A 16001-nucleotide genomic window follows, 5' to 3' on the forward strand; every position below is an offset into this window, starting at 1 on the left:
CCTTCTTACTCTATATAGAAATACAAATCCTAATATGCGGATCCAACAGACACATGCCACTATATTGAAAATGTTTCTTTTACAAGAGACCATAAGATATACAGCAAGTTCTTCCTTCAGACACACACAAAATGAGATTTAAAAAAATCAGTAACAACTTAGAATGGTGACATACATAATCATATGGAATCACCAAGACCCCAGAAAGGCTAAATGATAGTTGAATAGTATTAAAGATCAATCTGTAACTAAGTAATAGGAAAGCATTATTTGTCTTCTCAAAAACAGAAACATACACATAAAATCATGAGAAGTATTAAAAGGACTTTGTCTCAAGTTCCCTGGCATTTATGACAAAGCAGTTCTAGGCAGAAATCAAAGGACTGCCCCTGATTAAACTCTAGGCTAAACACCATTTGTAAAGAATACTACTTCTTTTTTTTTTATTTTTTTTTATTTTATTCCTTTTATATTCTAGTGTTGCGTTGAGCTTACATTAGTGAAGTAGGGACATAGAAACATTTACTGGTAGCCTCGTTGACATTGAAATGTCTGTGGAGTGTCTCAGTGGGGGTTCCCAGAGGCAGGTGCACATACAGACTAAATTCCAGGGGAAGTAAACAGAGGGAGTGGTAAATCAGTGTTAACTAAAGCAGTGGAAAGACAGTAAATTGTTTAGGGAGAATGTGCAAGAGAAAAAGTGAGTGCCGCTTGGAATCTTATAAAGTATAAATTTATGAGAAATGTAGGCTCAGGAATGAAACTAGGCAAGGACTATCAGGGGAAGGAGTAATATATATGCAGTGCTGTTAAGTTCAAGACAGAACGTTTCTAAATAAGAGGATTGATCAAAGGTGTAAAATTGTACTAAGTGGCACAGATGCTGAGACTTGTAGCCAAGCATGAGGCAGATCTCTGGGGGTCCTGTGAAGTGTTGGGGGGAAAATGGAAAGACCTGGAGGGAACAGGAACCTCACAAGAAGATCAACAGAGACAACTAACCCAGTCCAATGGGGGCTTTCAGGAACTGAGACATCAGCTAAGGGGCATGCATGATCTGGACCTAGGCTCCCTGCACACATGCAGCCGATGGACCGCTTGGTCTTCAAATGGTGAGAGGAGGTGGTGGGGGCTGTCTCTAATATGGACTCTACTGCTTGCTTTTGAATCACTTCCCCCTGACAGGACTGCCTTGCCTGGCCTCAGGGATAATAAATATGTGCTCAGTACAGTCCTGATGTACTGGGGAAGGTTGATATGGGGGGTGTGTGAGGGGGCTCCTATTTTCTGGGAGAAAGGGAGAGGGGAAAAGGGAAAAGGAAAGGGTGGGTGGCATCCTTGGGATGTAAAGTAAATAAACTGTTTTTTTTTAATTTATTAAAAAAACAAATTATTTTCTATGTAAAGTGGTAAGACTAAATTTTCTGACCTTAGAGCAGCTTCAGACAAGGACACAAGAAAAGACAAGAAGGGTGATATATGTACAGTTTTTAAGCATTAGGCTATTAATGGAGACAAGCATCACAACATGGGCAAAAGAAGACCTGGAAAGCGGGAAGAATGTATGCTTACTTGCATGTTATTTTTAGGAAGAAGTATTTTGGTACATTTAATGTCACAAGCAAAATCAGAAGGAAGGAAGAATATTGAATATGCGAAGGAAAACTTTCATCTAAATCAGGGGTCCCCAAATATGTACAGAAGTAAGATCCCCAGTACATATGAAGACAGTGGTTGATAAAGGTAGAAGAGTCACTAGAGGGAAAAGGTGAAAGGACCTTTGAAGTCTGCACTAGCAGAAAACTCACATCTTCCAACATCACAGGTGCTATTCTTTCTGTGTATCATGTATCACAAAGAGTCACAGTAAGGATAAAAGACAAAAAAAAAAAAAGTAGAAATATTTGATATCAAATGATGCGGAAAGAGATTGTCCTGTGAAGGTTTCTTCTCAGAGCAGATATTCTCTTCTTAAACTTACACCCTCTGTTAGGCACGTCTCATCTTCAAGGTCCATCATGGAGAACAAACGAACAGATCCTTCCCTGTCCCTTCATTTATTCCAACCTCATTACTTTATATTTTACTTTGTATTTACAATCTTTGAGCTAATGATCATTTCAGATAGCAGGTCATTTAAAAGATGGCTAAATCAAGCTGAGGATGTGACGACTAGGTAGAGATGCCCAGCAAGTTGCTGATGACTTGCTTAGCCTAAGTGAAACACTAAATTGGGTCCCTTGCACCACAACAAACAAATCAAACCTTACATCATATGACTAAAATGCCATCGAATTCTTAGTGAATTCAGTCTAATTACTACAATTATTTGTAACGACTTCTCTGCTAAAAATCACTGCATGCATACATATAAAAACATGAAGTAAGAACATGGCAAAGGCAGTAAAAAAAAAAAAAAAAAAAAAAACCAGGTGTGTTTGCTCTGAGCTAGATGCACATTACCAGAATAAAATTGGGGGGTCTTGATTAACATGAACAACTATTGAAACAGCACCTTTGCCTTTCTTATCTTTATCTTTTTATTTCCACTTCGTTTCCAATTGGACCCTTCTGTTGCAGAGATAGTCCCAAGCTTGACCCTCTGGCTGCTCAACTAGGTGTATGAAGTGGGTTGCCTGGCAACAGGAAAGCAGAATACTCTGCAGCATGTTTGGTAACTCTATTTTCTGGCTTGCAGTTAGGATATCTGGATAGATTTTCATGAGAATTTTGTATTGCAATTTTGCTTTGTTTCAGCAGGTGTATAATTAAGTTTATTACTTGTAATGTTATTGTTGTGTCTCACTGTGTTTGATCATTATATTATTGTTAACAGGTTTTGGTTTTTTTTGTCAAAATTGTTAACGCTTTTGGAAATTTTTAAAATACTATTTTTCCCTTCAAGATGTTCCTACATTTTGAAAAGTTCATTACTGTTACATCAAATTTTCAAAACCATTAAAAACCAAAGGGTTTTGACAGGAAAAAAAAATGTAAAGTGGACTTCCTGGCTAATTGTGTTCTGCATCTTAATCTAAACAACAGTAGTAGAAGGGTGTAAAAATTCATCAGTAAGCTTACATCATTTAATGTACATATGATATACCTCAATTTAACAGTGTTAAAGGTGATGGCATTATGAATAAACATGCATGCTCACACTAAAACAAAGACTACACACTCATATGTTAGTTTCAGAAAAAAGATAATCCGTATACTCTTATCGTAGAACACAGCATTCCGGAAAGACCAGGAATTTCTGTTGCATTTAATCAGTTTAATAACATAGACTATCTTGCCATGTGGCAACCAGGCTAATAACTTGCTATTTATAGAAAAGGAGCCCTAACTATTCCCTCAAATGGGCAAATTCAAGAAAGCAGACAGCAGCAGTAATAACCACACACAGCAAATGGCACACCATTTGTTTCAGCCTCACTGGATCCCAAGCAGAATGCTACAGATTCAAGCAAAGATTACATCTGGAAGCTGGCTCAGTGAAACATTCCACATACGAAAGCAGACACAGAAATCCAGGTCAGGCTGGCCACTGAGGCATTCACCAGACTCCTACCTACACAGCTGCCTATGGCATCAAGAAAGCCAAACGAAAAACGAACAAACGAGCAAAAGATTAGCTATAAATGATATCTCATTGTCGTTACAACTTTCAAAATTTGTTGAGGAATCCTCATCCCAGAGCGTAATGTGAGGGCTTTTCCTGTCAGTTTTCATTGAAGTTTCTAAAGAATTCAACACTGACCTGGCAGTTCTTTTCAAACACTGTTATCTCACTTTGTCTATGTTAGGACATTAATATGTTGGCCATTTTATAAATGTGTGACCTGATGGTTAGGATTTTTAAATAACTTACCGAAAAACTAAATGTTCTGTCAAAGCTAGCAAATTTCACAATAAAAGTTATAAGATGATTTTCTGATACATAAAATCAAGTCATTCAGTTAAAACTATTGTTAAATTTTGAACTGATAAGACAGCTTAACAAAGAAAAATTCCTATAAAATCAAACTTTGGTCTCATTTACTTGTTTATTTTAAGGATTTTCAGCCAAAATAATCACTCTAGAAATAAAATTACAATATTAAGGTGTTTTTAAATGGTCAAATGGTAGAGGTCAACTTCCCATATGACTGATTTGCCAAATGAGGCAACTGACTCCTGGAACTCTTATGACTAATGGAAAATTTTATTCCCCTTTCAATTGTTAGTTGTGACATAATTTTATTCCAATGTTACATAAGGTATTACAATAAAAATAACTAATTGTACAATTTTACCAAGTATAAAAAATTATAACCCTGGACTGGAGAAATGGCTCGGGGATTGGCAGGGATTCCCTGCTCTTATAGAAGGTGCAGGTTCAAGTCCTCCCATACACATGATGGCTCACAACCATCTGTATTTCCAGCTCCAGGACATCTTTCGACTCTCTTCAATATCAGGACACATGATACACAGACATAAATATAGATGAAATATTCATATACACAAAATACATTATAAAAAATGATACACCTATGAACAGAAATTAAGATTTTTCAATCTCGTTTAAAGTACAAAATTCTACCCAAAATTAAAAGGTTGTCTTTTTATCCATTGAATTTTTCCTAACATAAAATGAATAAAACAAACATAGTATTTATTAACCATTCTGTATGGGAAAGACTCACACAAAAACATTTCAAGATAATTATGAAGATGGCCTTTCACAGCAAATATCAAATACCAAATAAAAACTTAGATTGATAGCACATAGCTGGTAATTTATTAAGCTTATGTCGGAACTCAGTATCATATCACAAAAGAAATTATATAGCGTGTGGTGGTTTGAATAAGAATGGTCTTCATTGGCTCATATATTTGAATGCTTGGTCGTCAGGGTTGTAGCACTTTCTGAGAGGGATTTGGTGGTGTGGTCTTGTTGAGGTGGGAGTGGCTTTGTTGGAGGAAGTGTGTCACTGAGGGTAGGCTTTAGGGTTTCAAAAGCTCAAGCCAGGCCCCATGTCTCTCTCTTACTGCTGCTTACAGATCTAGATTGAGAACTCTCAGCTTCTTCTCCATACCATGTCTGCCTACATGCCTCCATACTTCCTGCAGTGGTGATAATGCAACAGATCATCTGGAGACATCTCCATGGCAGAGAAATACTTAAAGAAATGTTCAGCATCCTTAGCCATCAGAGAGATGCAAATCAAAACGACCCTGAGATTTCACCTGACACCCATCAAAATGGCTAAAATCAAAAACTCAACTGACAACACATGCTGGAGAAGTTGTGGAGAAAGGGAAAACTTCCTCCATTGCTGGTGGGAATGTAAATTTGTATAACCACTTTAATCTGATGCTTTCTCAGACAATTAGAAATAGTGATTCCTCAAAATCCAGCTATACCACTCCTAGGCATATACCCAAAAGAGGCTCAAGTACACAATAAAGACATTTGCTCAACCATGTTTGTAGCAGCTTTATTCGTAATAGCCAGAACCTGGAAACAACCCAGATGTACCTCAGTTTTGTTTTGTTTTTTTTTTTTTTTTGTTTGGTTTTTTTCATTTGTTTGTTTGAGGAATGGATACAGAAATTGTGGTACTTTTACACAATGGAATACTACTCAGCAATTAAAAAAAGGAAATCATGACATTTGCAGGCAAATGGTAGGACTTAGAAATGATTACCCTGAGCGAGATATCTTAAAAGCAGAAAGACACACATGGTATGTACTCACTTATATAGACCTATAAGGTAGGATAAACATACTGAAATCTATACACCTAAAGAAGATAAACAAGAAAGAGGACCCAGGGTAAGATGATTAATCCTCACTTAGAAAGACAAAAGGGAGGGACATTGGAAGTAGGAGAAAACAAGAAACAGGATAGGAGCCTACCACAGAGGGCCCCTGAAAGACTCTACCTAGCAGTGTATCAAAGCAGATATTAAGACTCATGACCAAACCTTCGGCAGAGAGCAGGGAATCATAAGAAAGAAAGGGGAGTTAATATGACCTGGAGAGGATAGGAGCTCAACAAGGACCAAATGTATCTGGGCACAGGGGTCTTTTATGAGACTGTTTCTCCAACCAAGGACCATGTATGGATATAACCTAGAACCCCTGCTCGGATGTAGGCCATGGTAGCTCAGTATCCAAGTGGGTACCCTAATAAGGCGAATAGGGACTGTTTCTGACATGAATTCAATGGCTGGCTCTTTGACCTTTCCATCCCAAGGGAGGAGCAGCCCTGCTAGGCCACAGAGGAAGACTTTGCAGCCAGTCCTGAAGATACCTGATAAACGGTGAGATGAAAGCGGAGGAGGTCCTCCCCTATCAGTGGACTTGGAAAGGGGCAGGGAGGAGATGAGGGAGGGAGGGTGGGATTGGGAGGGAATGAAGGAGGGGAATACAGCAGGGAAATAAAGTTAACAAACTTTAACTAATATTAAAAAAGTAAAATTAAAAAATACATAAAGAAAGAAAGAAAGAAAGAAAGAAAGAAAGAAAGAAAGAAAGAAAGAAAGAAAGAAAGAAAGAAAATGCCCTAAGAGAAGCCCAGAGGAAAACCTGACATAGGAAATTCTTAAGTTAAGGATCCTTTTTCCAAATGACTGTAATTTGTATCAAGTTAACAAACAAACAAACAAAAACTATAGATTAAAAGCCAATGCTGCATTGTGTCAGTTTTTAAACATATACTAGTGAGATATTAAATGAGACCCAACATAACATCCCAATTTCTTTTGGTCAAGATTGGCAAGGAAATTCTGAAATTCATATTCATGTTAAGAGACCTCCTGCAAGGAACCGTGGAGTTAGCTTGACCTAGCTGCTGTGGCGTGAAAGGCATGTGTCATTGATTTTTTTTTTTTTTTTTTTTTAGGTTAGACTCCACAGACCCAGGGACACCCGGTGCCTTCCAGTACCTGAGAAACTGATGCAGTACCTCAGGAACTGAAGTGTTCAGGCCTCTTTGTGTTTCTCCATATGCTCTTTTGGAAGTCAAAGGAACATGGAAGCTTTACAGGAAAATGGTCTTAGATCAGTCTGGTGTACTCTGTATAGCTTGCAAACTTCATTGTATCCTGGCAACTATGACTTGTATTGATTCTGGCAATTGTCATAATATTCTGTTTCTGATAACGAGATAAAAAATCTGCTTGCTCTCAGTAAAATAGTCACAGCCTCAGCCTTGCTGTGGCCTCTCCAGTCCAAGCCTGGTTTCTTTCCCCGTGGCTGTATCACGTGACCTTCTCTTAGAAGTAAGCATGAACACTTACAGCCTCCAAATAAATACACAGTAGTAGGTTTTTTTTTTCAATAAATGTGCAGAATTTTTTTAAAGCAATCATAGGTATAAATAGAATTATAAATATGGGAATAATTAAGTAGAATAATGGGTCCTCAAGAGAACTTGACATATATAGAAATTTACGATAAATATGGATCTGAAAAACTGTAGGCACTTTCTCACTAGGCATCCTCATTACACTGAGAACTTTAAACCCTGCGTGGCAATCTCTGATGCACTGCCCTGACGCCCGAGGAAGACAGGGCAACCTACTTCCTTCAGATCACACAACTGTTGGATGATTATCCAAAATGCTTCATTGTAGGGGCAGACAACGTGGGCTTCACGCTGACGCAGCACATCGGCATGTCCCTGTGAGGGAAGGCCAGGGTGCTGATGAGCAAGTACACCATCAAGTGCAAGGCCAATGAGGGGCACCTGGCAAACGACCCAGCTCTGGAGAAACTGCTGCCTCACATCGCAGGAAATGTGGACCAAGGAGGACCTCACGGAGATTAGGGACATGTTGCTGGCCAATAAGGTTCCAGCTGGTACCGTCGTTCCATGTGAGGTCACTGTGTTCGGAACACCTGTCTGGGGCCTGAAAAAAACCTAGTTCCTGGGCTTTAGGCATCACCACTGAAATCTCCAGGGGTACCACTGAAATTCTGAGTGATGTGCAGCTGATAAAAACTGGAGACAAAGTAGGACCCAGTGAAGCCACGCTGCTGAACATGCTGAACATTTCCTCCTTCTCCTCGTCGGGCTGATCATCCAGCAGGTGTTTGACAATGGCAGCATTCATTACCCGGCAGTGTTTGGCATCACACAGCAGACTCTGAGCTCTCGCTTCCTACAGGCTGTCCGAAATGTTGCCAGCATTTGTCTGCAAACTGGTTTACCTGATTGTGACCTCAGTGCCACACTCTATCATTCAAGGGTTGAGCGGGTCCTGGCTTTGTCTGTGAAAACTGACTGCACCTTCCCGCTTGCTGAGGTCAAGGCCTTCTTGGCTGATCCACCTGCCTTTGTGGCTGTTGCCTCTATGGCTGCAGCCACCACTCCTGCTCCTGCGGCTGCTGTGGCCTCAGCCAAGGAAGAGTCGGAGGACTCAGATGAGCATATGGGATTGGGTCTCTTCGACTAATCACCTCTCAAAACAACCAGTTCAGCCAGCTTAACTTGAGAAACATGGAAATAAAGGTTTACTTCTCTTTAAAAGGAAAAGAAAAAGGTACGGGAAAAAAATTAATATGACCTATAAGAACTTCGCCAGGTGTAGTAGTCTGAAATTCAGGTATTAGAGGAAAGAGACTCGTGAGTTCAAGGCTAGCTTGGTCTAAACAGAGAGCACCAGGTAAACCAGGATCTACACTCTCTCACGAAAACTTTAAAAATAAAATTCTTTAAACAAAACAAACAAAAAACAATAGATATTCTTTGAGGTTGAGGCTAGGGGTGGGTGTTTGTTCGCTTACTTCCTAGTTTTGGAAAGAGCCCTTCTAAGTAACTGTAGCTGACATAGAATTCACTTTGTACACTAAGCAAGCTTCAAACTCACAGAGACCTTCCTGCCTCTGCATCCTGAAATTATAAATGTAGACATCACATCTCTTTTTGAAGAAAACTCTAACTTGACCTTGACCTCGAGTCATTCACAAAGTGACTGTATAGTATAAAGAGATATTAAAATTTTAACTTTGTATATTTTTATAAAAACTTCTCTTTAGCAATGGCAAAAAGCCAAGGCTTAAGATATGACTCTTAGCAGGGTGCTCTATTAACATGCTTGAGGCCTTATGCTCTAGTCCATAAAAGAAAAAAAAAATGAAAAAAGAGAGAGAGGGGAGGAATGGAAGGGGAGGGAATTGGAGGGGAGGGGAGAGAAGGGAAGGAGAGGGAAGTGAAAGGAAGGAAAGAGAAGAAAAGAGACAAGATGAGAGAAAGAAAGAGAACAGGGAGAAGAAAGGGGAAGCATGAAAGGAGAAGAGGAAAAGAGGAGAAGGAAGGGGAGGGAAGGAAAGGGGAGGAAAGAGGAAAGGAGAAGAACACTAACAAGGAAAAAGAACACTTCGGAAGGAAAGAACAGAGGGGGAAGGAAGGAAGGGTAAAGAAAGGAAATGGATTATCACAAAGGATAAGAAAATCAGAGAAAAGATATTCCACCGTATTTACTGAAGCACTGCTCTTCATGCACAGACCACTCCCAAATGTTAACAATCAGAAAGCTAAACACAAAGAAAAGTAGACAATAAGTTTGAACAATATACAGTGATAGTCACGTACATTTAAAGCAAAGGTTAGAACTGCATTACTCAATGGGGAAATATGATGTAAACTCTCACCAGAATAACTAAAATTTAAAAGATTGATTAGACTAAGCTTTAGTAAGAGTAAACAATGGAGTTTGCAGACGCTGATGACGGTTGTATAATTAGTTAACAACTTTGGGAAAACAATCTGGTAGTAACTAACCAAATTGAAGGTTTGCATGCTGTAGACCCCAGCAATTCTATTGCTAAGTATACACCCAACAGAAATACACGAGCATGATCAGCAAAGATTTAAAAGGAGTGCTAATGACATGATTCATAAGTGCCCAAATCTAGAAATAACTCAGATCTCATCAACACTGCAATGAATGAAGAGTCTGTAGTATTTTTGTGTGATAGAATATGACATAGGCAATTGACATTAGAGAATCTTGTAAACCATTAATGGAAGTTACAGATACACCTTCAGGAGAGAAATGCTCACATAGAAGAATGTATGTGACATGTTTGACTATTTGTCAGAGGTATTTTATGTCATACTTTATTAAAAAATGTGTAGAGAGTAACATGAGCTTGAATAGAAAAACTATATTAAAAAGCAAGGAATAAGTTAATGTTAAAGCCAGGATCATTACATCTGCCCTGCAAAGAGTAGGAACAGGCACTCTTTGGGAGGCAGGAAAAGTACCTAGGCTACAAAAAGGCTTCTTCTTGATCTTTGTGAAGACTAACTGGGTCTTTAAAAACTATATATAGTCCATTTGATTCCCACAATTTCACAACAAAAACTTAAAGGACAATTCTGTGATTAAATTGATAAACTAAAATCATTAATTCATGAGATAAAATTCAGTAACCATAACACGAATTACAAATCTACTGTATTTAGAAGACAGCTTCTTATTAAGCAGCCTTTTAGAGGTGAAGAATACTAACACAGAGCTGAATAAATCCCTAAGCCACACCCTCTAGAAGCTGTTTGCATTAAAGTCAGCACAGAACCTGGGCCCTTTTCCTCAGCAGTGTGATGCGCTCCAATTCCAGCACAGAAAAAAAAAAACAAAAAACAAAAAACGAAAAAACGAGATACTCCCTAAGCTGGGCCTCCAGTTCTCCTTCTCAAAATTATTGGTCAGCATGAAAAGTAAACTAATCTGAAATATTTGTCTTTCATGAACCCGAGGTATTAAATCTTTAATGTAACACTCTAGTCTTGTTTCATTTTAAGCTCTGCTAAGAAAGGATGATAAATCACACTAAGTTGACATATTTACTATTCTAATTTATAATTGAGTAATATCATAAATTACACTGTTCCTGCTGCTAGCATACAAGTTAATGTATACAAGAGACTCATCTCTCACCAGAAGGAATCTTTCTCCCTAAAGGTCAGAAGCTTTTTCTCCCTACCCAAGGACCTGTTTAAAGAAGGCACAAAGTCTGGAAAATAGGCATCAGACTATTGGAAACTTGTTTTCCACTCTAGCCAGCCTGGAAACATCAATTATATCTAGAACACTAGCAGCAGAGAAGCCAACCACAGGTCCAGGAGCTTAACTCAAGGGGCTCCAGTATTGTGCTATTTTTACACTTGGTAACCTAGACAAATTGTTTAACTAATGATTGTCTCAATATCCTTTGTGCAGGATACCAAGGGAAGTCGGCAGCATTTAACATAAGCCTGGTACTTAGTAAATCTCAACTCCCCTATAAACCTATTCCCTTCCAAATCTCAGCGACCACATCATCCCTCTCTATTCCCATTGCTATGACCTTGGGTGCTGCCTCCATCATTTTTTAATTATTGAGATTTTTCAGTACCTGATAATTGGTTCTTTTGTCTACCAACCTCACAGTCACAATCCACTCTGAAAAGAGTGTCAGAATTTCAAAAGAAGAGAAAATTTTTGTTCACTGGATTAGAGCTCAGAAAATACTCTCCCTCCTCTCCTTTTAATTGCTTATCACGTTTGTTTTGATGTATTGAATGGTTGTCAGTAGTTTCTAAGAGTGGCTTCAATTGTGGACCCAAAACTACCTGTTTGCTTCACTGGACAAACTCACTCTGTACACTAGCTAGCTTGTCATGGTGATGGTCTCTTCACTTTTGACCTTTCCTAGGCCATTTCTTTGACTATCCTGATACCATTTCTACCTCAATCCAGGTCTAGCCCAAATGCAAAAGACAAAATCTTAGACCAAAACTTTAGCGTCAGATCTGCTTCCTCAGAACCACTCATCATGATTTTCTTTCATATTTATAACTTTACAATTTCTCAATTATTTGAAATGGATTTTTAAATTTACTTGGTTCATATTATTGTCAGGATATAACTGTTTTATTTAAAACTGAATGTATGCTGTTTCTACACTCTAATCAAATTTCCTTGAAAGTGATTCTTCTTTCTCCCTCCTATTTTCACTATTGTTACTGTCTCATTTAGGGACGTCCCATACATATTAATTGAATTAAATAAATATAAACACTAAGAAAAATCCTTAGATTTATTTTCCAGAGAACAAAGAAGGAAACTAAAAACTAGAAGATTCTATTAGTCTTTCAGTCTCAGATCAACCCCTACTGAAATGGTTCGTCTGTTAAGAGCATGAGCTGTCCTCCAAAGGACTCTGGTACAATTCTTAGTTCCCAAATGGCAGCTCATAATGATCTGTAACTCCAGTTCTAGGAAATTTGCTGCCCTCTTCTGACTCTCACAGGCACCAGGCATGTATATTCATATAATAATATAATAATAATAATGATTATTATTTTTTAAATGTTTGTTGCTTGAGGCAAATAAACATTAAAAATAAAAGGAAAGTAGGCTTTTCTATTTCCAGAATAGTCTTTTAAATACTAATACATTTTAAAATTTCCCCAATAATGCATTGCTGATTTTGTTACAAAAACTGAAGTATAAAATAATTGGAACCAATAATAGTTAAATTTGATCTTCCAAAGAGAAAGCTTCAGTATGGTCACTTAGTCATAAGATGGCTCTGAGAATACCTCACAGCTGAAGGCGATGAAAAAAGAGAAAGATGAGTCAACGGAAAAAAACCCTCAAAACCCCATTCTAAACTTCTCTGCATGACATGAAGAGGAAAGAGGACTGAAGGCAACAGGCGTGGTCAGTCATTTCAACTTCTAAGAGTATAATGGAAACAAGAGATATGACCTCTGTCCTCAGAAAAGAAGCTCCTTACATTCAAAGATTTCTTAAACAAAACAGCATATTTTTCAAGGGGATCAGTTGTTAAAAAGCCCTATCAGCATTTACTATTTGACAATCCTTATTTCTATTATCTTATTTTATTTTATTAATAACACTTTATTCACTTTGTATCCCCCCATATGCCCCTCCCTCCTTCCCTCCTGGTTCCACCCTTCCTTCCCCCTTCTTCACGCATGCCCCTCCCCAAGTCCACTGATAGGGGAGGTCCTCCTCTCCTTTCTTCTGATCTCAGTCTATCAGATCACATCAGGAGTGGCTGCATTGTCATCTTCTGTGGCCTGGTAAGGCTGCTCCCCCCTCAGGGGAAGGTGATCAAAGAGCAGGCCAATCAGATTATGTCAGAGGCAGTCCCTCTTCCCATTACTAGGTAACCCACTTGGACACTAAACTGCCATGGGATATTTCTATTATTTGAAATTAAATCACAAAAGACTCATCACTAACAGCCTCATATATTGTGAGGTTTGAGAGCAGTGTTTCTATTCAAAGACACTGACCACAGATGAACCATAGTATCTTAGCATTTAACTGTTAATCTAATAGCATAAAGAAGAATTAAAAGTATGGGAGCCTTGACCTGCACTCCCATAAAAGAAATCTCCAAACTTTCTATTGTACATTTCCTTAATGCGAAAACAGGTATAACATCAGAATTGTGACACTAGTATCCAGGTTAACGGTGTTGTTGAAATGTGAAGTGTACACAACAGAGTCTTAAAGAATGTTCTCATGCCCATAACCCTGCTACTCCTGTGAATTTATTACTGAGAACTGGATGACTGTTCCCTAAAAGTTTTGGCAATCTGAAATCTTAACTATTTCTTTTTCTTTCTTTTTTTTTTTTTTTATAAATTCTCCACATCTTGCTCAAAATAAGAATTTCAATCCCATTTGCACATCCAAATTGTCACCTCTCCTCTCCAAAAGTGCTCACAAACTAATTCTTCAGCCTAGGTCAGTAGTTACCATGGATTTTTACACGAATACACATACACAAACACACACACACACATACTATACACACTGACAGTGATCAAGTATTTTGCTCTACCAAAAAGTGAACATTTTGCTGTTTGTGAAAAAATATTGACATGCAATTTATTTTTTATCATTTCAATGAACAGTGTTCAGTGAATACCCATACTATATACTTTATATTACATGATTATTGATTAGGATGCTGAATTAACTAACATATATGAATTGAAGATTCCAGGTAACTGATTTCCAAATGAATAGTTATTAGCCCTTACTCAACATCGACGTACTTACACCACACATCAGTTCAACACAAATGAGACAGTTATCACTCTTATACCCATTCTAAAATGGAATTGTGGAATTTGTTCATTGTTCAGTGGCGATTATGTGAGAAAGCCAGGATTTAAAGCCAATTTTTCTGAATTTATTCACTGCATTTTAAAGTGCCTACTCATGATATCTCATTATTTGGAGAGTAGTGTTAGGAGAAATGCATAAATGCCAGCACTCACACTATTGTATCACTACTTTTTTTTTAAACTGTACTCCAAAGCTGTTCCTGTATCACCCTTACATCAACCAGCAGACAGCTGACTAGGTAAAAGCTAGAACTTTGCTGCTGTGGTCTGTGCGAACTCTGTCATAAATAACAGCATTGGATTGTGGGAAATATTTTTGTAGTATTTATTTTGTGTTTTACCTTACTTAGGTCAGGGAAGTGCCCTAGCTCTGACCCATATCCCCACATGAGTGTTGTGGGGTTTGTTTGTTTGTTTGTTTGTTTGTTTGTTTTAAAAAATGAAGACTTGAGAACTTTAAAAATCTAATTTTATGTTATCAAATAAAATTTTAACTTTCATAAATTTATATTTTCATTCTTACAAAACTGTCTAATTTGGTAATGAAGCACTCAAAATAAGTTTTAGAGGCCAACGACATAAAAACACCAACAATAGGAACAAACTAACAACAGCAAAAACATTTTCAATACCCTGAAGATAATGACTACAAAAACTAAAATCTCAAGCAGCAATCAGAATAAGATAAACTCTTAATACGAAGTCTGTTAAACAGACACTATCGGTGGAAGCAAATGTCTTATAAAACATATCCTTTGAAACCTAGATTCATCACTTTGAAGAAATAATGAGCAAATCATGAAATCTCTGAGGTTCCCAGTATTTTTATTTAAAAACAGGAATAAAAATAAGACCTTAAGATATTGGGGGAAAGACTAAAGGTAATGTGTATATATACATATACATATACATATACACATATATGTATATAGTACTGAATGTGTAAAAAGAAAACCAATATATATTTATTTGATTCACTCTTTAAGAAAAAAACAAACATCTATAGTAGAACCTGGCTAACATCACTAAACTTTCCTTTATTTTGTCAATTAAAACAGGCTTTTCTTCCTACCAGGTTACCTCACCCTGCCTTGATATGAGGGTGTCTTGATATGTAGGCTTACTGTGTCTTGTTCTGCCATGTTCAGTAGATATGCCTGGCAGGCCTGCTCTTTTCTGAAGAGAAACAGAGGAGTGGACCTTGGGCTGTTGGAAGTTGTGGGGATCAAGGAGGACAAGGAAGAGTTAAGGGAAGGAAAACTGTGGTAGCAATGTAGTAAAGCAAATAAAATAAAATAATAAAATAAAATAAATAAAATAAAAATTTTAAATACGACAATAATAAAATATCAACGAAAGACTAAATAAAAGTGTTCTACAGAGAGCTAGATAGACGGATCAGACAGAGGTTAACAGCATTGGCTCTTCTTCCAAAGGTCCTGAGTTCAACTTCCAGCAACCACATGGTGGCTCACAACCATCTATAATGAGATCTGCCGCCCTCTGATGGCCGGCGGACACACATGCAGGTGGAATACTGTATGAATAATAAACAAATAAATCTTTTTTAAAAAGTGTTTTATGTGAATAACTATAACAATGGTGAAATCAGTACTTAGAAAAGTCGAAATTACACAAATTAATTTAAACTCACAAACACTCTCATTTCCTAGCTTTATATACATTCTCTCTGTGTAATCATGAGTGTCAAGAACTTTGACTGTCTGCCAAAAATATTCAGCATGACTACAAGTGAATGAAAGATAAAATTACAGATCACTTACTGTATATGGTGCTTGACTATTTCAAAATGATTTCTAAACATTCATCTTCAAAATACTCCTAACA

The 16001-nt window shown here is 37.6% G+C and overlaps 1 protein-coding gene and 1 pseudogene across 2 annotated transcripts in view; one reads left to right on the forward strand and one right to left on the reverse strand.

Moving 5' to 3' along the window:
- Nucleotides 1-16001, reverse strand: part of Galnt13 (polypeptide N-acetylgalactosaminyltransferase 13) — a 614394-nt gene that overhangs the window by 548805 nt on the left and 49588 nt on the right. Inside the window, exon 1 of one of the 2 annotated variants that reach the window (XM_055600842.1) lies at nt 15938-15987. The exons of the other annotated variant lie outside the window; for it this stretch is intronic. The gene's annotated coding sequence lies outside the window, so the exon portion shown is untranslated. Of the gene's footprint in view, nt 1-15937; nt 15988-16001 lie in introns of those variants that run through there. 2 annotated transcript variants of the gene reach the window in all.
- Nucleotides 3455-8451, forward strand: LOC129671091 (60S acidic ribosomal protein P0-like; annotated as a pseudogene).

This window comes from Psammomys obesus, unplaced genomic scaffold (genome assembly GCF_907164565.1).
Source record: "Psammomys obesus unplaced genomic scaffold, mPsaObe1.curated_primary_1811, whole genome shotgun sequence".
NCBI lineage: Eukaryota > Metazoa > Chordata > Mammalia > Rodentia > Muridae > Psammomys > Psammomys obesus.